This window comes from Taeniopygia guttata, chromosome 2 (genome assembly GCF_048771995.1).
Source record: "Taeniopygia guttata chromosome 2, bTaeGut7.mat, whole genome shotgun sequence".
Classification (NCBI taxonomy): domain Eukaryota; kingdom Metazoa; phylum Chordata; class Aves; order Passeriformes; family Estrildidae; genus Taeniopygia; species Taeniopygia guttata.
In genome coordinates, this window is record NC_133026.1 from 122,812,810 (window position 1) to 122,838,586 (window position 25,777).

At 37.4% G+C, this 25,777-nt stretch overlaps 1 long non-coding RNA gene across 2 annotated transcripts in view; it reads right to left on the minus strand.

Moving 5' to 3' along the window:
* LOC140682438 (uncharacterized) overlaps window positions 1-25,491 on the minus strand; it is a 45,512-nt gene extending 20,021 nt beyond the window's left edge. For both annotated transcript variants that reach the window (XR_012054197.1, XR_012054198.1), the window contains exons 1-2: window positions 25,403-25,491; window positions 5,968-6,097 (exon numbers count right to left, since the gene is read on the minus strand). This is a non-coding gene — a long non-coding RNA (uncharacterized lncRNA). The remainder of the gene's footprint in view (window positions 1-5,967; window positions 6,098-25,402) is intronic.
* Between the last annotated feature and the right edge of the window lie 286 nt (window positions 25,492-25,777).

Here is a 25,777-nt window from a genome sequence, read left to right on the forward strand (position 1 = left end):
CTCCCTCCTACCTCATTGGAAGTTTCCCCTGCGTGTCACCCCTGTTACCACCCCCAGGTGTTATCCCATTGGTTGGCCGCTGTTTCCTCCCCTTGTTACCACCCCCCTTTAAGAAGCAGGGCACACGGTGCCTCTTGCCTTTTGGAGCTTATCTTCTTCGCCCTGGAGAAAAGGAGGCTCATGGAGGACTGTATCATTCTCTACAACTGCCTGAAAGGAGGCTGCAGCCAGGTGTGGGCTACTTCTCCCAAAGAACAATCAACAAGAAGAGAGGAAATGGCCTTAGAAAAGATTTATCCACTGAAAGGATGATTAGGAATAGACTTCTCAGAAATCTAGTGAAATCTCCTGGAACTATTTGAAAAATATGTGGATAATGACACTTAGGGACATGGTCTAGTGGTGACCATGTCAGTGCTGTGCTAACAGTTAGACTCCATCTTAAAAGACTTTTCCAACCTAAACAATTCTATGATTCTGTGACAGTATGTTTGTACTGCAAACACATCCTTGAGTGTTTATAGTCAAAACAAAGGGCACTGTGATTGTAAAGGTGAGGGTTATAAAACACACTGAGCACCATACTGACAATTTTTGTGTTGAGTAAGTGTAGTTTGGAGGTTATCACTTCTTCCAGACATCGCCGCCTCCTCCTTCTCTTATTAACTGAGGTTTCCCACCTCTATTCATTTGAAACCAGATGGTGACTGACTGTATTTCAGTCACCCATAAGCACAACTCTGCCTGCATGATAGCGAGGGCTGGGTGGCTGATTGATGCCTAGAACTGCCGGAGTCCACCAAGGGAGGCATTTCAATGCAGCAATTTGAACATGCACAAATTTTAAGCTGAAGAGAGGATGCACTGAGATATGTCTGGGTACACTAAGGCTAGGACAAAAAGGATTTAGTTAAGCAGATTTCTGACCCATGCAAAGACCTTAAAGTGCATAATCAAATTAAAATCCTTGTAGTAAAATTAAATTGATTGCCTTTGTAAGAGTTCATTTCTTGCTTAAGCTCTCCTTCACCTCTGCATAATTATGTAAGTAAATATCAGTAAATTCACAATTTTTAAATGTCTTGAAAACACTGCTTTTAATGTGATGCTACTATTGGTAATTCTATCCTGATATGACAATACTAGAAATACTTTTTCCTCCTTGGTAAAGAGAAACTATCAGGAGGCTTGTTCTCATTTAACTCCTGTATAGAAGTCAAGGAATTTCAATAAACTATATTAGTTCTTGGAATGACTACATTTTCTTCATTATTTAATCTTGAGGGGAACAAAAAGGAGGTCACAGTACATTATCTGAGGCTCACTAGCACTCAGGAAGTGAAGCCACTATTATGGCTTCAGCACAGAACTATTATGTGCCCCAGGTCATTATTATGAGGGAATGTATTTTTCATTTCCAAGAAGTCAGACTCTGTTAGCTATTCAGTATAGTTGTAGGTAAAGATCACCATGTTTGGTGTAAGTGGCAGGTGTCCAGATGCTTGGTAAGAGCAGTGCTGAAACTGAAAACGTAGAAAAACCAGACTGTTGCTTCAGCACAGTTTTGGAAAAGCAATGCAGGAAATGGAAGGTGTTTGCTTTCTCCACGTTTCACAAGAACACTGGATCTTTTCAGCCCATTTCTGCATTTCTTCAAGTATGTATTTGTTCATTTTAAGTTTTTAGGAGATCAGAAGAAAGAGAGAATTCTGAAGGGACCAGCAGTTCACATTGATCTGTGTGTTTGAAACCTTCCTGTAATATTCACACATTTATTCATGAGTTGTTTGCACCCAGTCGCTTTTGTGCCAGCCTCTTGCACAGCCAGCTGTGTTCTATTTTGAGTATTATTTTTTGACATACACACATTAAGTACTCAATGGCACCTGGGTAATCTAAGAGCACAAGGACCATTGAATTGGACTCCCATGTCAATAATTTGCAAATTCCTGTTCAGAATTCTTCACATTCTTACAGTGTAAATAAGGGTCAAATACAGAGAAAAATAAAATTCTACTTGAATGAGTTGCATTTCAGGCTACTCTCTAGAGAGTGAAGGGAAAGGAGAAAAAAAGAGTCCATTATTTAAACAGCAGGCAAGTACATAATGTGATATAAGTTATGATAGTTTCAGGAAGACATTAAAATAGTAACTTTATGCTGCCACATGATAGGGCTCTAATTGCTAAATGAAATGACACAAATTAAAAATACTTAGTCATTATCATAACTCCAGAAAAATTCTTCAAGACTTCAGAAATAGAAATACTTCATGGATAAAAAAAAAAAAAAGAAAAACAGAAAATAAAATGGGAAAAAGTTTGATATACAACATAAACTGAGTTGTTTAAATACGCTAAATAAAAAGTAAGTTTCAACATTTTATTGCAAAAAATATTTTGCCAATGGTAACTCTGTACTATGGTGCACCAATGAACCAAATTCAGAAGCACTGCAACTCTTGCTACATTATTTTAGTTTGCTGAGGGTTTTCCAAATTCTGCCATGGTTGCATTCATGTAATTTTTACAAGATATGTTATACCAGATATGAGCAGTATAATATTTGGAAATGTGTTTTCATATGCTTAATTTATTATGCACTAAGGAATTTGTGTCATGAAGAATTCCATTCTGGTTGAGTAGGCTGCTGTAATAGCAATTTGACATCCTTTTGCTGTCACTCATAACAGCAGCTCAGATAGTGTTCCTATCTTAGAGCTGCTGTCTTTGATAAAAAGAATGAAAAAGATTACTTCTTTTTCTGAAGCACCTCAGGGTATTTGGCCAGGTATACATCAAATCAACTGCATATGGTGATTTACTGAACCTTAAATTTGCTGGAGTTTGTTAAAAGTTGATTTCTAATAAATTCTTAAATTTCCAATACTTGTGAGCCTTTCAGTGCTGTAAAAAGGTTCCCCTTAAATACAGTACTTAACTAGTATCTCTGAAATTCTAGAAGCACTAAATAAGCCTAATTTTCAGAGCATGAATATCAGTGGTAATTTCTGACCACTGAAGGAAAAAATTCTAATGAAAATTGAAGCCAACATCCTGTAACAATACAAAATAAACTACATGTAATAAGTCTTCTGTTAATATTCTTGGCTTTCTGTTGCAACCAAAATTCTGTTGCCCCACTTGTACAAACTGGTGATTTCAGCTTCCTTGCTTTACCATAGTAGGTATAGTTTCTACCTGCTTATTTGAGCTCTGAATGGGGTAACTGTAGCAACATTACAAAGAAGTGGCATTTTCAATGATCAGACAGCCATTATTTTGGGTAATCAAAGAGTAACACAGCAAGAAAATCACTGATGAAATAACATCTACCTTCAACACCCTGCATTGACCTGATTTGCTGTGAAACTGGAAATAGAAATTGCATCATCACTAAGTCTTGGAGGTTTTGGAAATTGCAAAGCAGAAAGCACAGTTTACTCTAAAAGGAAACAGTGATGACCACATTTACAATGTTAGAGAGAAATTTATAGCTGTCCTACCCAGTCATGCTTTGTTAAAACTTCATAAGTATCACTTTTCACTTAGTAGCCACAATCTCCTTACTCCAGCCTCACAATCACTTCTAACAGTTGTTTTGTGACTTTATCTTTAGAAAACAAAATGCCTTTGAAATGAGATATTGAATCTGTAGTAAGAAAAATTACACCAGCTGGACAGGTTATAGAATGTGATAGAGACAGCATAATAATCAAGTTGAAATAATGTTAAAATATCACATTGTCAAATATAATAGTTTGGATATCTTAGACTGACTTTTAAATTTCACAGCAAACATCTGCCCATTGTTGCTTTTGCTGTATGCTATGTGCACTTTTAAAAGGGAACACTAGAAAAATCTACATTCAATGTACGAAAAATCTACATTCAATGTACAAAAAATCTAAGACGATATATCTGGAGCTCAGAGCAAGGTTTGCCTTACTCCAAAAGCCTGGTTGGTCAGCTAAATTCTTTCTTGTGCTCCACTGAGTTGATGAGAGGCTTAGAAAGCACCTGTGATACTGTACAGCTCTCCAGGACATCCATATGGCAGATGTGGCAAAAGATTTGGGCACACTCGTGTCCTGCAGGGTAGATGACTGCGGGCCAAATGTGATATCTGACATTTCTTTCAGAGGTCTTAACAGAGGCATCTAATGTCCTTTGAAGTGAACAAGCTCAGGGTGTCTGAGACATCCAGATGGGATTGGCAGGTATGGTACTTATGAGGGACCTTGTGCTTCTACACTGGTGTCTGGAGACAGGATCGCCAAAAGCACCTGAAATGTCACTGACCATTCAGGTCACAGAGCCTACTGTAATACTTTTTAGTAGCAATCTGAAGACAGATGTGTAATTTATAATAAATAATTAACATGGATAGTTTAGGCATATTTTTCTCACAGAAAAAGTATGAGCAAATTTGGATTTATTTGAAGCTATCCATTATTTAAAATTATTAACACTTTTTATTTTTACCGTTTTTATACTCTATAGATCGACTGCACTTATTCTCTAAACATTATTAATATTTGATGTTCCAGTTCTGCTGTTTGTTGGGGAAAGATGGCACAAGGCAGGAATGTATATATCTTAGGTTAAAGTGGAGTCTTGTGTTCATATGTCCCTGGCACTTCTCACTGCTTTTCCTGAGAATAGTGTCATATTTCGGTGAAAGGAGGTTTATAAATTCTGTAATTGGGATAGTGAAAAATTACTCTAAATGGTTGTTTATTTGGTTTAAGGCTAAAGTATTTGCTTTACTCTTGCAACTCCCAGAGTCAGTTGCAGTTTATCCGCTGCTGAGGGTACGTGAAGGTTTAGCTCAGGAATGAAGACGTCAGCCACCGCTCCAAATCACTGCCTCTCTCCATCTGGAAGCTTGCCTTGAGATGACCACCCTCTGCAATCTGGTGGTGCCTTATGCCATGGCAAGAGCTGCAGGAAATAGTCTACATTTGAGTCACACATAGAAAGGGAGATGAAAATACGTAGAAAGGGAGCTGAAAATGAGCAGCGGTGTTTTATATTCCAAAATGCTGAAGGATGATAGTCCTTAACTCACAATTTCAGTAGGGGGAAATTAATCCACTTGCTAAACACAGCCAACAAACTGAAACAGATCTGCCCCCAAGCCTCTTTGCTTTACTTAATGGCTTAATATAAAAAGGTCAGAAAAATAGCAAAACATCTCCAATACGAACACTGTCCTCTTACATTTGTGAGGTTAACTGGGCATTTTAGGGAATTTTTGAAGCTTTTGTTCTTTGCTGACATCTCTATAGGTCACGTGAAGCAAGTGAAGAATATGTCTGATTAAATTACACCTTCTATCCAAATAATCACTGAGACCTGTGGGCTGTTTAGTGGTGAAGTTCTGGCACTGTTATGGATAAAGATACTTTTGAGCTGCAGAAGGAATGATACTTTCTTCTGGAACTGATTTCTTAATGATGTTTATATGACCAAGTCGCACTTGGTAGGAAAGAATTTGGTTGGGTCTTGGCTAGGAACACTGTAATTCAGTCCATGACTACCACTGCAGAGGCTTAATTAAGTGCTTATGAAGTTCAGTATAAAAAAGGAGATATTACAAGACTCACCATGGGTTTGATCAGGAGAATAACCCAGCATGATGTATGGCGCATTGTATTTTCTTCCCTAATTAGTGTGGTAAGGTGGCAAATATATTGAATTGCAGTGTTCACCAGCTTAATCAGACTTCAAGATTAATTGCTATGCAATCGATGTGCCAGTGAGCAGAGGTGGCAGGTATCAAGGGCTGATTCTCAAGGGGGAGTCAATGCTTGGGTCTTCTTCCCATTTATACTAACAGCTGCTAACTCACAAGGTCGTAGGACACATAACTGAGCAGTTTAAAGGACAGAACAACAACCGTGATGAAAGAAGAGCTACCTGAGTAATGAAAGCTGTCAGCTACTGTCTTAAAAGGATAACATACCTGCCTTTGAAGAGTGCTGCTTGAAATGTCAGTAACTAGATGTCTGCTTCCTTCCTGGTGTACTGCTACAGAGTGTGTCTTCCTCAAACAGCAAAATGCAACTTATTACAAAAACAGGATTGTAATGCACCTGAAAGACAAAAAATCATTAAGCACTTACTGAACAAGGATACATATTTAAAACTATTGTAGAAAAGTGCTGCTCATGAAGAACAGCTTAACTGTTTTCAGTGTGAGACTGACAAACAAGAAAATTTAGCAGGCAGAACGCTGAAATGCATGACAGTTTATAAAGAGAGAAACCAAAAATTATCATAATGGGAATAGCTTTAAAACAGACAAATCTGAAAAGGTTTACATGAAAGCACAAAAAGCAATCTATGACAGAGAACAGAGCTGCCCAGAGACAGAACTTTTCAGATATAGATGAGAACAGGAGTAACTAAAACATTATTTTGAACTCAAATATGTATTCTAAACTAAACAATTTAGGGTTGTTTTGGGTTTCTAGTTTTATCCAGTTTCTAATGATGGGAAATTTTATGGACTGGAACTATTGAAATAAAAAAATTGCTTAGAGGAATCATTGTAAAATTTAACAACAAGCAATGAAATGACATATTTAGACAACTTCAAAGAATCCTAGAAAACAATAGATTGAGCAGACTATTGGGATTTGGAAGACTGGGCAGAGTTTTGTATTGCTTTGCCAGAGCTTGGAATTAAGCAACAGATATGGAAAAACATTTCTTCCACATGGATGAGAGTTTTCATGTTATCAGGTCTTGCTTACATAGGCTAGGCAGATGAAATTGCAAGCCCTTTCCTTTGAGGAAATAAGCCTTGAGAAAAATGGTGTGTGACAGCTTCTGTTGTTTTAATTCCCTCTTTATATTACCAGCTACAGACTTGCAACAAAAAAAAAAAAAAAAGTCTTAGTAGGACAAATAATGGAGGCTTGCTATTGTCTGCATTGAGGATGACTTTGATTTCAAAATCTTGTCATATTACATTTATTTTTAATTTATTTTGAAGATATCAGCTACTATCCCCACACCATAAGGAAATAGAGATACACTTCTTAGTGCACTTCGTTTTCTCCTGTTGCCCTGTAACAAACCAGGTCTTTCCATTCGCTTGTGAACCTGAAAACTTTATACATCATGGGGATTTATTGTCAGACAGTGTTAGCAGAGGGAAGCTGAGGGAAAAAGAGTTATAATAGACATTCTATTCCTTTCTCTCACTAACCCACTCAATCAGTTTAGAAATGCTAGAAGGAGTTCATTTCAGCTTCAGTTCAACATGCCCATTTTCACTACAGCCTTGGACCAGAGACTGTTATAACAATCCTTTTCTCTCTATTTATAACACCAGCCTTGCAGACATCATCCCTGGCTTCTGAAGTGACAGGTCTAGTGGGATAATGAAATGGAGTGGATTCAAATCTAGCTGGGAGTTTCGGTCTGAAAATACTTTCCAAACTAAATCAGCATTACCCTGACAGGTCGAGCCTAGTAATAAAATATTGCTTCATCTTCGCAGCAGTAGTGGTAAGCTGAGAGCACAAATGTGAAAAATTGGACTCTTAGAGTCAAAAACATTTCCCAGTTGCAATTTTTATCACCTGTTAGATGAATCATGCTAACATTAATGAGGCAGGAAAGATTCAAGCTCCTATTAGATACAATGAACTTTATCTGTACAGTTCAAAAAAGAATGTGCAAGTCTTGTCTTAAAAACACAAAGTTGTGCTAAATTGCCTTATTTTTTTTAGCCAAATCTAAATAGAGAAAAAAATCAACAGTCTACAGTCTACAGCTGGGCCAGCAAATTCTCAGTTGAACATTTCATTCCTTTCATCTACCAAAGAAAAAAAAATTCTTGGACTTGGGAATTTTGTAATATTTCATGATGTTTCATACTAATTAAATAAAATGTATGTCTTTAATTTTGAAAGTGCAAAAAATGCTAAATTTAATGTTCTTTGGAAATAAATTATTTTGTCATTTTAAAATGAGTGCTTGGTCTAAAAGGTTTATGGCAATTTTTCTCTTAAAAAGAGAAAAAAATATTCACATCTTTGAAATTAGAATGAAATAAAATATTGCACACAGAACCAAAATTAATTCAACATTTTGTCTCCAAAAACAAAACCATTCGGCTTTGATTTAAAGAAAAATTTATTTTCCTGGTGACAGTAGGCAAATAGGTACTGAATACATTTTATTTCCTGTCAACATGCTTTTATTTCAGAATGACTAAATTATGCAATTTCTTGGCTTATATTTAAAATTGTTAGGGATTTTCTCCTTTGTTTTTCTATTATTCTACTAGGAGAGAGAGCACAACTTGAGATACAGTCCTTGCATTAGATTTTGAAATATAGGAACCATCCTACTGGGATTCTGTCTTGTTTGATTACACCAGAGATTACAGGAGCACTTTCTATTTGAGTATATAAATAGTTAATGAAAAGCCAGTAGATGGCACTCCAGAATGTGTAGCATTGATCATACCTAAGAATTAGAAACCTTGTTGTGTTCTGCAAATGGCTTCCTCAGCCTTCTCTGCACAGGAGACCTTTAACACCCGGGATCCAAAGGAAGCCAAAGGAAACACAGCACTTTGTATCTGACTCTTTGGCCTGTCCTTCTCCATGAACTTTGCTAGTCTGCATTTTTTATGTCTAATAAAAATAATTTCAATTAGCTTCTAAATGCAGTAAGAATAAATGAGAAACATGTAGGGAATCTTTTTGGTTCCTTTTTTGGCTATATATAAGACTGGATTTCAGTTGGCTAATGCAAATTACTACATTTTCTTCAAACAGAGTTTCATCAGTTTGTTCTGATGCTGTTTGGCATTTTTCCCAAGCCAGGATTTTTTCTTTTAAAATAGGCCTTGAAAAATCCTCCTTTAACCCAATATAAATTACTTGTGCAAACAGAAAACAATCTAGTGAAGGGGGCTTCTTGTTTTTCTTGGAAATATCCTCATCACCACACTGGAGTTTGGGAAGATCTGGCCTCAGCTGGAAATGTGGGAATGTAGAAACCTCCCTTCCAAGTGACCACTGCCATGGTAATGATGCCTTGTGAAGGCTGACCTAGAATGGACTTAAAGAATAAAGTAGATATTTATTAAAAGGCCAAATGGATCCACCTTGGGCAGTACAAGAGCCCAGCTAGGGCTACACACATGATGAACCCAAAATGGACACAAAATTGACAACCAGCCATGGGGTTTCACGCTTTTATAAATTCTGATCCATTTGCATATTGGAGTTAGTTATCCAGTTGTAGCTTTAGCTTAGGAAGTCCCATCTTTCTTTTTTTTCTCTCTTCAGTCCACCATTGTTTATGCTCTTGGGCCTGTGATTTGGATCATTTGTCCTTGGCCCCAGATAGAGAAGGAATTGTTTTGTCTGCAAACCCTGTGAAGAGAGCTTACTATCCCTTAATATGAAGCTCAGAACTACACACTAAAGCAGTACAGAATCTGAAAAATATAAAAGCTAAAATCTAAGGCATCAGTAGCAGGGGAGAAATTGTACAGGGTCAGCGATCTGTGATCTGAATGGCTTCCAGATATGGCTCTGCTGCTCATAACTGGTACAAAGACCCGTCTGATATGGGGATATTTGTAAAGATGGACATATTTGAGTCCAGATGGGGGCAAAAAAATATGAGCAGGGGTGCTGGAACACCTCTCTTGTGAAGACAGGCTGAGAGAGTTGGCATTTTTCAGCCTGAAGAAGAAAATGCTCTGGGGAGACCTTATAGCACCTTCTAGTACCTAAAGGTGCATACAAGACAGAGAAGGACTTTTTACAAGGGCTTGTAGTGATAGGACAAGGTGAAATGGCCTTAAGCTGAAGGAGTGTAGGTTTAAATTAGACATTAGGAAGCAATTCTTTACTGTGCAGCTGGCAAGACATTGGAAGGCTGCTCAGGGAAGCTGTGGATGCTCCATTCCTGGAGCTATTTCTGGCCAGTTGAACAGGACCCTGAGAAAACTGGCTCCTGTCCATGTTAGGAGGACTGGAATTAGAAGATCTTTGAGATCCCTTCCAACCCAAGCCATTTTATGATGATATGAAGTTCCTTGAACATTTATTTAAAATTTATTTTTCAGCTCTCCATATTGCTCTGCAGGAAAGATCTTTTGTTGTGGGGTCTTGTGAAACTAGTGAGTAACTTTAGCACAGACTTGGCTGAAAGCTGAATGATTTTGGCCAACCTAGCTGCTTGTCTGAAACATTTCTTTTACTCTTGTGTGAGGCATACTAAAGTTGTATTCTGCCAGCTAACATGAATGAAGTTAAGAAAAGACAGTCAACAAATGTGGCTAAGTTAAAACTATCAGGAGGAACAAAATCCAGATTGGAGAAGCAAAGGGAAAATCAGTCCTAAATTTCTATTTGTGCAACTAACATAAACCGTCCAGCCAGATATGAGGGGTATTGACTCCTCTGCTGTGGTAAAGGGAAGGAGAAGAGTGGAGGAAGCAGGATGGGGAAGAGAAAAGAAGTGATACAGAGAGAGAAGAAAGCAAAACCCTGGGAAGTCTGCTCCCCACAGGGAAATGGGAGAGTGTAATCCCTGCTGGTGGCCAAGGCAGCCTGCTTTTCCATCCCCACCAGTCACTGCTCCCTGTCACAACTCAGCCACCCATGGTGCTCCCCTGCTTGTGCTGGCCCTGGAAAAGCAGCAGGCTTTTCACTGGCTGACAGAAAGCAAAACTGAGGCATGGCAATGGGGTGTGGCATCCTTGTCACTCAGGTCTGCGAGTCTGAAAGCCTGCATGACCTCTGTAGCCACACGTTCATGGCTGGGCTTATGGGGAGATTTTGTAAGAGAGAAAGAAAAGTGAATTTCTGCTGTAGGATACAAAGACGCTGAGCAATACTTATGCCATTCTGATGGAACTGAGAGATGAGAAACCTCATCTGACACTAGTGTAACATAAGACCTAAGTTACGGGAAGTAGTTTTGAAACATGGTATTTTTTAGTTTATGCCTCGGAGAGAATATTCCTTCTTTAGCTTCCAGCTTTGCTAAATCCTTTTCCTAATCATAACATGCTAGGTCCCTCTATCTTCTGCAAGCTAAACAGGCTTCAAGGATCCATCCAGTTCTTATGACAGCTGTTGCCTTGATCTTCAGCTCTTACTGTTTTGATAGGTCAGTGTATTTCCTACCTGGGTGCTGCTCATGCTCCTCTGCATCTTTTTCCTAAGCTGCTTCATGCTTCCTTCCCCTGTCTCACTGACGTCAGCCTTTCCCCATTTCCATCATATTTCCTCACTCTCTACCCTGCCCCAGCACCTCCTCCGTTGGCAACCAACCTCCTAATTGTATTTTTGAGAATAAAAGCCTACAGGCAAGGAGTAAAAAAAGGCAGGTTGGAGAAGGTTATAAAGGATTACAACTAAATAGGCCCATAAGGTGCTAAATAACCCCTCTCAGTAGCAAGGAGTTTGAAAGTCTGATAAATGGACCCTTGCAGATGTTTCCAATCGAGCAGTTTTGCCTGGTAGGGAACATGCACTGAGAGGTGATTTGGCAATTCTTATATTAAATAAAGAAAAATTAATGAAAACCAAATAATAATTATTTAACAAGTAGTTTTAATGATTCACCAAGAAGTTTTATTCTTAGCAATAAAACAGAAACAGAAGGGACTTATTGTATTTACATAAAAAAAAAAAAACATATATCCTAGAACAGTTTCAGCTGAAGGGGACCCCAAGAGTTCCTTTGTTTGGCCCTCCAAAACCACCACCATCATTAAGAATATTTTCTTCTCTCTTGTCAGAGCTGCCCTTGCTACAGGAGCCTCTTGGCAAGTTTCTGCAGTCAGAGCAAGTTTTGATAAACATTAGTTTTTTTGCAGCATGGCTTGCTGAATGGAGCAGAGGTGGTATTTTAAAGGCCTCTCAGCATATTGATAAAAGCAGTTTTATGTGCTCATATGAACTAACAAAAAGATGTGAGATCATGTCAGAGATTTTTATGGAACAGTGCAAGTTCATGCTGCCTTCTGTACATCTTTTTTCTACCTTTCTTAGGGTGCATTAAAAATACAGAATGAGGAAGATTTCTTCAAACCTATATGACATCAGAGTGATGTACTAACATTAGGATCCTCCGTGCCTGCAGGAGCTTATCACCCTGGTCCTATCCCGTCCCAGATTTGCTAGTTCCTCACAGAGCTAAGAAGGTTGACATAAAACACAGGTTGAAGACATTAACTTCTTGCCAACTGGACTAATATTTAGAAAGAGTACAGTTATTTAAAAGGTTAAAGACTGTAACTATAGCCATATCACATACATTATCTTAATTAAAAAAAAAAAAAAGTGAGAACTGCAAAATAAAACACTACAATATAATATATAACAGTATTGGGCACTATTTAATAGTAAAAACTGTGGTAAAGTGTCAAATCTAAGATGAACTGCCTGCAGAATAAAACTGTGAAAGAAGCACAAAATTCAATTTTGTTCTTTACTTAAACAGATCTAAACCCCTCGCATAAAATACCCAGATTTTTTTTTCTATAATGATGTACAATTTTTACAAATTTTTTCTAATTTGTTAGAGAAAACAGCTTTTAGTGTACCATTAATGACCTAGGGTTTCATTTTTTCCAGAGATACACAACGTAAATCACACATGGGCTACTATTAAGAGTACACCTTAAGCAAATATAAAAGGTCTCCAAAGAAATGCAACTGGTTTGAAACAAATAGAAAATCTGATAGAATGAGTGCACTCAAAAGGACTGAAAAATATCTTGAAGATTTTTCTTACATCTACAAAATTATTTTCAAATTAAGTTTTCTCTTTTAAAAAGGAGGATGCAGATGATAACAGAGAGGCTATAGATCTTACTTCCTTAGGCCAATTTAACACACAGCACACAGCACCCTACTTCTAATGGAACACTTTTTTCAAAAGTACAAATCATTCAGACATCTAAATTTAATTAGAAATCAAATATTTCCCCATAACTTATATTTTTCTTATCCTGAAAAGTAACCACATTAAAAGGAAAAGTTTTCCAAATGCAAAAATATGTTAAATTAATTGTGTTAAGGCCAACCAAAAGTCAAACCTAGAAAAAGTGAGCACAGAGAAACATGTACATATATTAAATTGCACATATTTCATCATCTCCCGCCTCCTGTCACTTGACAATCCATTGAAACACTTCGGTAAACTAGCAGGTTTCTTCGTATGAACATTTCTCCTCAGCTGAGATGCAGTGATTCCATTTTTCTGTGTTTTATAAACCTTTCAGAAAAAAAAACCCCAAACAATACCAAAACAACTGAAATTGGAGGGAATAAGAAACCCAAACAATTTGATCTGCTTGATATTGAGGTCAGATATAGTTCCATACAAAGACTCACCAGGGAACAGAACACAAAACTGCTGTACATAAAACCTTCTCAAAGAGCAAGAACTACATATTAAAGATTTTTATTAGATGGTGTTTTAAAGTGTCCCTAGGCATAATACAAGCTTTTCTTTTTTTATGTGTTCAAACAGCACAGTTGTAAGAGAATGAAACTGTAATATGCAATGTGTCAGTAATTCAAAAAGGAAAGCTTGTAAAAATTAACAGTCAGGAAATAATAAGAAGCTGTATATCAAGAGAAGCATTATTGAAACAACAAGCATCTGAACTGTCAGCATGTGGTGAATACCACCAAACAAGAAGGCAAGAAACCTTATGTCTTTTGGGTAGCTTGCACTTATAAGCACCCCTTTGGCCTCAAGGCATCAGTGGAGGCAATGCTTAGTCCCCAAGAACAATGGGAGTACCACAGTTACTCCTCCCAAACTCTTGTTTAGTTTCTTTTGCTTTTGGCATATTCTGAAGTGTATTCTTAAGTGTTGCAAGGCAGGAATAAAGTAGTTGACTACAGCTCAGGGTTTAGGCACAATGCATGTACACTACATTAGGTAATCCCTCGTCCCAAAGCCATGATTTAAGAAAGTATAATAAAACACAGAAGATGTTGCAGTGTGTTGCAACATGGGTTCCTCGAGTCCAAAGAGGGTGCAGCTGCCGGCGCCAGGCATGGGAATAAACGAGATGGATCCTCGTTTCAGAAAGCTGGAGAATCCATTTATTACCCCCGGGGAGGAGGGGCAGGACGGAGAGGAAAGACAGGGTAAAGGCAGAGTCGTGGGGGTTTTATAGGGCATCACAGGGGTGGAGTTAGGGTTTGGGGTCAAGGAAGGAGTTATTAGCAACACAAAATGGGTAAGATCAAATTCCTGTCTCTTAGGAACAGGGGCATTCTACAGACTCACAGAAAGTCAATGTGATTTTCTGATTGGTTTTTTCTGCTGCTCATTCTATACAGGCAGAATCTGATCACAAGATGCTTAGATTTTCAATTTGTTTCCCTAGCTGTGACCTCAAAGAAATATCAAACATGAAGCCATAATTTAACGCATTATTTTTTTCTTATACTAATGTCACCGCAGGTGCTGCAAAGCTGTTCACAACTTGGTGTTCAGGTTTGATCAGGAGTATGAAGGCTCATGCAGCAAACACTCTTGTTTGCCTATTTCTTAAGGGAAGGATTCCATGGTAGCAAGGTCAAATGTGATCCCTGAAGGTTGCCATGGCAACTGTATATTGATTCATTACCTATCAGAGTTTGTTCTGAAGCCTCTCCAAGGCAGGATATTGTCCTTCCATAATTGCGTTTCTCTGCTCTTCAACTTTAGTGTTTTGTGCCATGGACAACTGATTCTGAATGCAAAGAAAACTGATGCACACTCATGTGTCTGTTATACAAGGATAAAAGGAAATAGAGAGAGAAAGGAAGACCAGAGAAAGAACAAAAAAAATGCCCTAAATAAGGCTTAAGGCTACACAGTGCACACATCAGGGAGAAGAAAATAAGAAGGGGTAAAAAGATGTTCTGATGTTGTCTGTGTTGCACTGAGTTAATAAATTCATTTCAGAGAGTCTTGAGATTAAATGTGCCTCTTCCTGATATGAATTAAAATAAATGCTGTTATGACATGGTGAATCCATAAACCCCAAAGCTGGCTGTGGAAAACATGACTGAAATACATGTTCCTTTAAGTTCTTCTGGCAGCAGAAAAGTAGAAAATCTGCAGACTAAAGGTACAGAACTGTAGAATAATGGAATATAGAATCACAGATTTGTTGGGGTTGGAAGGAACCTTAAAAATCTTTTTGTTTCAATCCCCCTACTATTGACAGGGACACTTTCCACTAGACCTGGTTGTTCAAAGCCTCCTCCAACCTGGCCATGAACACTTCCAGTGATGGAGTGTCCATAACCTCTCTGGGTACCCTGTTCCCATGTCTCATTGCCTTTATAGTAAAAAATGTCCTTCTAATGACTAATCTAAACCCAAATCTTTCCGCTTAATAGCACTTCACCTTGTTCTGTGGGAACTGTATGCCCTTGTAAAAAGTCCCTCTCTGTCTTTCTTGTAGGCTCCTTTTGGTTCTGTAAGGCTGCTGTAAGGTGTCTCTGGAGCTTTCCCTTCTTCAGGCTGAACAATGCCAACTCTCTCAGCATCCTCATCCTGACATCTCTCTGATCATTCAGTATTTAAGGAACTAAGGAGTAAGCATTGATCATAGCCACAGATCACCAGCTGCATTTCCATTTCAAATTCACATTCACCTTGCTAGTGAAAGGGGCTTCCCCACTCACTGAGTTCTTGTGCTGTTCAGTGAGTGTTACAGGTTTTTTCTGCTTGTTTTCTGATAAGCTTTCAGTTCTGCCTTTCATAACAGAAATTACTAAATGTCCATTACAGACTACATAACCAAGAAAAGCCAGCCACCACCTCTGAACTTTGATGATTTCCAAAAGCACTATTTTTTTGTATGGAGAAATTAAATTACCTTCTGGAGGCTGCACCCAAACCAGACTTTGCATTGTCTCTTCAGCAGACACATCATCCAAACAAACCTGATCCTTCAATCAGTCATGAAAATCAATCAGCAGACTACTGCCCATCAGCAGAGCAGTAGAATTCAGTTTTAACAAACATTATGACAGATTTACCCTTGCATTGACAGTAATAGATACATACATATATAATATATATAAACTCTGTTCTTACTTCAGTGCAGAGATTACAAAACTGACATAAAAACTGAACCATGCAAGTTGTTGACAAACACTGAAGTACTTTACTGGACTTCATGTAAAAATTGACGTGTCAAAAAATAGTTAAACAAATAAATATTAAAATTCTGTTATTTAATCATTGATACATTAAAGATTAAGCTGGTTTTCTGCTAGTGATAGTCAACAACTTAGTGTTTTCTTCTTCATAGATACACAATAGCAGATAGATATTCAAAGTTTTCATAAATGTTATGATTTATTATCAAAAAATCTTACCTTGACATCTACATGATCAGTGAAGCGTAGTGCCACGTAACAGAAGAAAATTATGACCAGCTACTACATCTATGCTTTAATCTTATCTACTTATAAGCCTTTTCACTAAATTTATGGGGGAGTTTTCATCTCTTCTACTGTCATTAAGTTTGCTGGATATGTTCTGGTTTTTACCATTAGTAAAGGGCAATAGAATCACCAGCATCTCTGTGTCATTTCCCTATGAAATATTTATACTTATGTGCAGTATTATATAAATATAGAGTTAAAATAATTAGGTTTTCAACACTTTTGATTTTATTTTGGCAGAGGAGTTATATGGTTTCTCTGAGAAAAACAGACATCACTTTTTATGTTTCTATCTCATGTCTGCCAAATAAACTCAACTCCACACCCAAAAAGATATTGCTTTACAACGTTTTGTCACCTCTCAGAAACAAAGTAGGATCAGTCTTGGTCTTGGAAGTGAAAAATATTAGGAATATTTCAAAATATTGTATGGAAAAGGGATCCCCTGACAAACACACAACTCTGGATATTTATCTAATTTTTAACAGACTTTGCACATACTTTTAATTCCTAGACATCCAACACTGCTGGGTTTAAGCCTCTTTTGTGACTTTGCTTAGCACAGACAAGTGCGTGTTTGTCCACTACATTCTGCCAGTAGTGCAGTGCAAGAGTTCATCCCTGGGGGAGTGTGGTGGAGTGCCCTGCCTCTACAAACAGAGAGAGCACCAGGCCCATGCTGGAATGGCCAAGCGGTCATTTCTCAAGCTGGTGAATAATGTGAACACTATTGATTGTTAAAGGGAACTGTGTGAGCTGTTACTCTTTCTGTGAGAGCAAGCACCATGTGGTCTTGTGTTTGCTTTACTTGCCCTCTGTCCTCTTTACGTCGTGATGATGTGACTTTTTCAAACACAAAGAGGAATGTGAATCCAGGACTCCCCTGGCTTATTGATGTTGCCACTCAACATGTCTTCCCGTCATATTTCCTGTGATGCTCGATCTTCACAGCTGAACGGGCTGGGTAGGGTACCCAGGTACCCAGGGTGCACCTCAACCAAAGGCCATTCTCTAAACTCCTGGGTAAAGTACATCAGACTGAGTTTCCAAGAGGCACTGGGTGGGATGACAGCTTGCAAAAAGTGTCCCACATCACATCTTTCACATCCCTCACAGCTCCTGGGAAAAGTGAAACATATGTTCTTGCCTAGAGTCCTCTCTGCTGTTGTCTTGTGTGGGTGATGGAGGCTCTAGGGGTGCGTGTGGAGCCATGGTAATTTGACATCTGTAATGTGACACTGACAGACCACATGCTTTGTCAATGTGGCAAAGATTTTCACAAGCACAACCACTTCTTCACAGCCCTCAGCAAGACAGGTGCAATAGTATCAGTCAGCAACCTAAAGAGTGATTTTTGGATCACAGCCCCATTTGCATGTCCCTCTCAATGACCATATTGCTTTGCATGTCAAGGTCTTTGCATTGCTTGGATCCTTACCTTTTATGGAAACTTTCCCATTTAAAACAAGACCTTTAAAATTTCTGTAGTTAGTCCTATGAGAAGCATCAGATATCTGTGGAACTGCATTTTTGCAGTGATGAATGAATACAAAATCTTCTGAGAAAGCCCAACCCAGACCCTTCTTAATGGTGAAGAGGGCAGAGGGGAAAGATCAGTGATGAAAGTGTGAATACCAGCCTACTTTAGCATACATCAACAGTTTATAGCTATTTTAAAACTTGTGAGAAAATGCTGAAGAGGCAAAACAGTACAAATGCTTATGTGTTTCTGAGCTTGCAAATATAGAGTGAATTCATTTTTTCCTGTGTTGGTAAATAACAGAGCATTTTCAAGTCCTGATCCTGCCATCCTCCCGCCGCTCCTACATTTCATGAGCACTCACTGGAAGAAGTCTTTCAGTAACACAGGAGAAATAAGGAATTTACATTCATAGGTTAAGGAATCTTTGAAGATGTGATATCACGATATCATATCATTGAAGATGTGATCTGTGTACTTCAGCCCAGATGTAGCACAGCTGAGGGTCAAGGACTGAAACCTGGGGATCATTTTATGCAGAAGCTGGGTGGCATGGCAAGATATAGAAGGTATGACTCTCTCTTCTGGAAAAAACGTGCTCTGAGACATCAGGGATGAAGCAGAAGTGCAATTAAGTCTTGCTTAATAACGAATTGCATTTCTTAAAGATCAGGGTTTTTTTTACTAATCTGATCCATAGTATTGACCACAATTTAAGCCAGCTCTCCCTATAGACAGACCTCACTCTGGTCTGGTATTTTAAGCACTCTGCTGCACAAAATAGCGTGTAATTTTATTGCCAATCACACACTGTTACTGAAAGGACCAAAGAACATGTGTATGTGAAAGAGGGTGGAAATGAGATTTAGGGGTTATAGTCACTGATCTGAGAGTGCCAGCATTCAGGGTTATGTATGAAACCATTTCAGCATTATTTTAAATATGGGTTTTATTGTTACTTTTTTTCTCCCAGAATACTGACCCAGCAATTAGCACAGTTTAGGAAGGGTCAAAGAATTGCAGAAAGACTTTTGTCTCAATTGGCCTAATTCCAGGATGCAATCCAAGCGACACCTGTTCTATTCTGGGAGGCAATATAGCTGAATAACTTTTAGGAATGATAGACAATTAGTAATGAATGACAGCTGCAAGTATCAAAAGGTTGTTTCAATCACTCTTTTTCCTGCCCATTTGTTTTAAAAGTGTTTCTGGAATTATCTTTAAACAAATGATAAGTAAACAGGCTAGTGTTCAATATAAAAAATAATAAAAATGTAAGATTGTCCCTGTAATGTCCAAAATACACATTCCTGCTTTGGGGGCCAGATGTCTTCCTCAGTATTGTGATTACCATTTATTACCTTTGAATAATCTAGGTCCAGTCCACTCAATACAACAGAACACAAAATGCCATCTCTTTTCTTATAAAGCATCTTCAGAAAGAATTATTTTCCACTGTGATTATTTTGACAGCAGTAGAATAAAATGATGAGATGGAATTAATATCTACTGCTGACTGTTTGAGCAAGAGAAGCTACAAAATCATTCCTGCAGGATCAAATAGTCAAGAAAGCTTAGCCTTTCTGCTATCACCACCAGGAGTAATATGTGCTTTGGAAATATTCTATCACATCATGGCACACAGTGTTATTGCAGTAAAACTCATTTATCAGTGAAGTTATTGGTCAAATTTGATGAAAAACCTTCTCCTACTAAAAAATAATCCAAGCTTAGAAACCAATTTCCTCAATATTCTCTTTCATTGACTCACCATATCACAAATGTACATAGGAAAGACAGACTATGGGATTCTTTCATTAGAGGAACAAAGATAATGAATGAAGGTTGTTGCTGTGCTTAATGAAATTTGTTGACATTTTAACCTGTGCATGAATAAAGCCTAGGCAGCTATAACCAAAAATACTTTGATTTTTCAAATGTGAAGGTCAAAAGCATAATTCATCTTCTCACTTAGGTTGTACTTTGAATAAAAAGACTATTTACCACATTTCAAAATTAGGTCTTTGTATAAATGATAGGAAAAGTACATAAAAATGTGAAAAATATTGTTTTCTAATTGTAACTCTAATATGCAAGCTGAAGGTGAGGTAATACAAAGAGGAGAAAAAAAGAGAACTGAGATGAGACCATATTAAATGAAACAAGGAGTTATTGAAGTGAATAGAGAAATAAGGAGTCTTAAATATGAAATGTTGCATTTGATTAATTAAACTACATCCTGAATTTGCTAATTGGATGCTTACATGTTGTTGTGGGACAATGACAGATGGCATTGCACTGATGTCAATTAATCCTAGGAGCACTTTTAAAATAAGGCATCAAACTATCTGGTTATCCCTATTTCTACAGTCATCCAGCTCAAAAACTGGGATGGAAATAGCTATGAGCCTCAATATGAGGAAGAAAAAAGTGATGAGTATCCAAGTAGTTCTAAATAGCATTTATTTGCAATTTAGAATATAATACCTATCAAATAAAGGTATTTTGTGAAATTAACAGTGACAGTGTCTCCCGTTTAATTAACACCTATAGTAGGGGTGGAAATACACTCCTAAGCTTACACCCAATCATTGTATCCTGTACAAGGAAACAACATGAAATATAAATAGTTGAAATTGCAAAATCAATAGGGAAACCACATTTCTACTGGGTTTTGTTGAGTTTTATTAGTATCATTTAATATCTATTTTTAATATCATCTGCTCAGGAGCAGATGTCTTTTCGGACTGACAGTGATGTAAAATACTAAACTTTGCTACTCTGAGTTCCCAGGGAATTTTCATGAATACCGAAGCACAAAATGTATGTTCGTTTATCCTACTGAAAAAATCTTTGTGAGAACTTTGCTAACGCCTCATTGAATTATTCCATGAGAAAGAAATCAATACTCACTGTGATTCAGGTCACTTAAAGATAGACACAAGGAATGTCAAAGTTCAGTGCTATACAGCTGACTCACCCTTTTTTTCTCACTTTGTAGTTTAAACTGTTGTAAAAGTCCATGTGGTTGACTTCCATCACTGCAACTGACATATGAAAACAAATCTACACATTGTCATCACCAGTAAAATAATTTTGCTAAGGTTGCTTTACACATTTGTGTATCTGCCCTCTCCTTTTTTTTTTTTTTTTTTTTTTTTTTGAGGCAACTCAATTTTCAGTCAAAAGCTATAAAGGAAATTATGAAAATTAATCTGCTTAATCCATAGGTTTGGCTCTGCCACAGACTTCCTTGAGGTTTGGGCAAACCCAGGAAGCAGTTTGCAAAATAGAGACAATAATAATTAACATAACCCTCTCCTTTGTATGTTTTAGCCTGTAACCCTGCAGCAAGGAGTACTGAGGCAAAGAGTAACTAGGCTGTATAAGATCTTATATAGGAGGTCTTTAAGAATGCTGGGATATGTCTCTTAGAAGAAAAATGTCCATTTCCTAAAATTACCACACCTCAGTCAATGCCTCTAGAAGTCACTGGAATTAAAATAAAAAATTTATTTAAGTTGTGTGGTGTGAAATCTCTAAGTCAGTCCATGTAATTGTATGAGGAATGCATGTTAGCTGATTGCAAAATAGATGAGAGAAAAAAATTTTTTTTTTTTCCTAACAGATCAAGATTTCTTAAAATAAGAATCTTCAGGATTCTTTGCTCTTTGACACTGTTTCCAGCCCCACTGAAGTCTCACATTGCAGGAATCCACACATTTGAACTGGACTTTAGCCATAGATTCAAGAGTACAGATGAATATAGGATGACAGTCATGAGAAAAAACATTAAGATTAACTGCACTCAGAGCATAAAAAAAAAGAGAATGGAAGGACATTTTTTCCTGTATTTTTATGTACCACAGTCATAAGATTCCAATACTATTCCAACCACATAATTTATTGATTAGTGACTAATGCCAAAAGGTCTGAATTATCACTTTCAGGGCAAAGGTGTGAAATAATTCTTATAGATAGTGAAAGGGGAGGATTTTTTATAATGTGACTATGAAAAGTACTGGCCTCAATCTGTGTTTTCATTTACAATTCTTTCTTTGAAATGCCAAATACTTAAAAGGTAATACCAGATCACGTATGAAATTAGTGATGTCCTTTAACTCTTCTTCTGTCTTATCAGCACTGCTTCTTCTAGATGATGGTAGAATTACAGCAAATCAGCAGGATATTAATCGTGTTTTGGTGTCCTGCATTGTAAATTCAGGTCATCTGTAGGGGTTTGCACTAGAAGCCTCTTATTACCATATTGATTAATTAAATTTTATAGTCTTAAACATTGTTCTATGCAGAACAATGAAAAGAATGAGAATCTCTGGAAACAATTGCTGTTCTACAACTCCGTATATATAACACATATGATGATAATAATAAATAAATATATGCAAGAAGTGGAATGAGTCTGACTGAGAAGCCTGGAATGGCAGTATTGACACTTAGAGAGAAAGATACTGATGACTCAGACTGAACTGAGATCTTACAGTGCTTATTTAATCTTTGCCACTCTTGCTGGTCCCTTTCTGACCGCTACAATGTGTAGTAGAAAGTATAAACGTAGGTCAAAAGAAACTTAGAAAGTGAAGTAGTCGCTGCTGTTATTATTATTATTATCGTTATTATTATTATTATTGTTGTTGTTATTACTAAAAACCACCTTTCTAAAGCAAACCATTGCCAGCAGTTTGCTATTTTGTGCATAGTGACAAATGTTAGACTCATAAAACAAAAGTCCTGACTGCTCCTAAAGACACTAGAACCATGGAATATTCTGAATTGGAAAGGACCCATCAGCATCTTCAAATCCAATCAAGGTGTCACTTTGGATAAACTTGTGAAGCATTTTTTTCCAACAGTCTCTTTCATAGCTCAAAAAAAATTTAATTTATTTCTTTGTCCATATTTATTCAATATTCAATAGTTCGAGAAAATTTACTGCCCTAAACTGCAATACATTTGGAAGAACCTCAGTTCCACATTTACAACATGGTTTTGGACAAAGTGACTTTACAGTATCTTATAAACTCTTTGGTGACAAATCAGAAAAAGTCAACAAACACCTTGATGAAACACAGCTCATATCCCATAGTTAAATCATTCTCATTATCTATCTAAAAACATTTGACCCCAATGTAATACACTAACATATCACATGGCTGTACTACTTAACAATCCCAAATATTTTTTGGAAACACAGCAAATATTTCACATTTCCATTATTCTACCCATCACTGCTAAACAATTAACTAAGTGTTTAAGGAGCGTGGAATTTTATTAGTACCACAAAGACAAAAAATTTACTTTTCAATTGAAAGAATAGCCTGTATTTCTCTCAATCAGCCACCAAGGTGGGAGATAAAAGGTAAAATTAGGACTACCAGATCATTAGAATCCTTGAGACCTAGTAAATTACATCCAGAACTGCTGCCACTACTCATGAATGTGCCCAAGGTTTTGCTATTGACTGTTTGCTATCTTTAAACAAATCTGTAGTTTGACTGCATATAGCACCGTAGAAGAGTCTCACACCCCATAAACACAACCCAGTGCCAGGGGGTGGCCTTTTGTGAGCACCAACATTGCATTTTGCTAGACTGTTTAGTTTCCTACTGAGAAAAGACAATTGATTAAGGTCCTGGAGCTATCCCAAGTATTACAGAGAATCCTGATTAATGAGCAGCTCACTAAAAAATAGACTCTTCCCAAGGAGCTGTCAAGCCCTGAAGAATTGTGCCAGCACTTCTTAGCTGTGCCCTCCACACCTCAGTGAGCCCAAATTGTTCAATTACTCTTGTATATTTTTGGAAGCATGGGAGGTTTTCCATCTTTCACAGTGGATCAGTCAAGACATTTGCTTGTCAAAAAGAGACTTGCCCTATCCCAGGGTACTTCTATTTTTCAGATAAAGTTATATAAAAATGGCCTTCCTTTCCATTTTTGGTCATAGCTGCTGCCTGTGTATTGAGCAGAGTCTTGGTAAGGAGCCATCACCCATAATTGAGTACAGGTGTCCAGCTAAGACTGGCTGGGGCAGGACTGCAGTGGAGGAAAGGTGTTTTTTTGTTTCCCTTGTTTCACCAGTCTGATAGAAGGTGGAGGAACAGGCATTTTCCCCTCACCACAGGCTGTAACAATGCCAAGCCTGCTTTTGTCTCTATTAGGTGGCAGAACTTCTTTGGGGTGATTATATAAAACCTGGTGAACTCTGAAAAAACCCATTGCTTCTGGCAGGCCCCTTTGCTAAGGTATAGAGTTGACCAAAGTCAGAAGTTGACCAAATTTTTCCTCAGGTCAAGGAAAAACCTATAAACTTCTAGGATATTGTTAGGTTTCATTGTGGAGTAATTTTCTGCACAGGTGATGGAGACAGGTCAGAGCTTTACTTTATATCAGCAGCAGTCAGATAGTATGACCATATTTGTCCTCTGTCAAAAATCTTCCTGTAGGTAAAATCCAAAATGTAAAACCCTTCTCCTCAGATAACAGAGGGGAATTGCTGTGGAACGATGTTCATCCAGGGATTCACAATAGTGTAATCCTGCCATGTCCTGAAGTGCTTAATGGACACAGGAAGGTTATTGAGAAATACTGCTTTGGCCTTCATCTCTCTCAGAATAGGAGGGCTGGCCTGCTAACACAGTGAAGTGATAAATGTGAAGTGCATGCACCCTAGACTACTCAGATGGAGTTTGGATATTGACAACTAGTCAATGAAAATTAAAAAAAAAAATAATAAAGAGGAGGTAGTACAAATAGTCTAGCCTATGATAGTACTAATATTTTTTTAAATTAAATATAGAATTCATTGAATTTTCATCTTTGTCTCAACTTCTGTTTGCCCTCATTTACTCTCTTGGGTTGGTGGCCTGAGATTTCCTTTTGAAATAAATGGCCTATGGCTATATCCTTCAGAAAATGAAAGATTTTTCTTACTTTGGAACTGAGCACTCAATTCAACTCTGAGTTACATTTGTACAAGTCAATTAACCTAGATATAATAGAGAAAAAACATCAACAATGATTCTAAAACCTTCAGTCTATTTGCTTTTAAATTAGTGCATTGAATTTATTTCAATATAGGAGAAACTAGAGACCCATGTAATTATTAGTTATCTGTTCTGAGGTAGGCAATAGTCAATTCTTGCTATATCTAGAGCAGATGGTACATTTTCCTCCAGATTCTTAAAAACCTTTAAGCTATATGCCTGGTTTTAATTACAATTATGAAGGCAACTAAAACCAATTGGCTTAAGATGATCTTTAACCATTCAGAGGAAACAGTAAATGATTCCAGTATCTTCTTGCATTTTCAATGTATTTTGTAACAAAGAAAAATCTAAGACAAGGACAAGAATGAATCTCGGCTTACAAAGAGCCCATGGTATTTCAAAATAGAGGTTTAGTGGCAAGAAGCCTTGCTGCTGAAATTGGCTCTTTTTGCAATCCAGTACCTGTCTCTGGTGGGCCCAGCTGTGTCATGTAGGGCTCAGACAGACCATCCACATGTCTTACACAACACTGGGAGACTTGGGGGTTTCTCTAAAGAGAAGAAAGAAAATGAGAGAGAGAAATTACATAGGACATACGCTCACAATACTATATTTATAGAAAAATTATATTAAAATTTGTCAATAAATCACATTAAATCTGTCAGCAGCATCAAGGTTGATACATAACACATGCTCCTATAACTGTAGTAAAATGTGCTTCTTATCCTGATACAAAATGTTTTCTATTTTGTTCTGCCACTGCCAGTTTAAAAAATTGTCTCAGTAAACCTTTAGATTTAATCTTAATTGACTTTTATCTGTCTGTGTCTCCTGTCC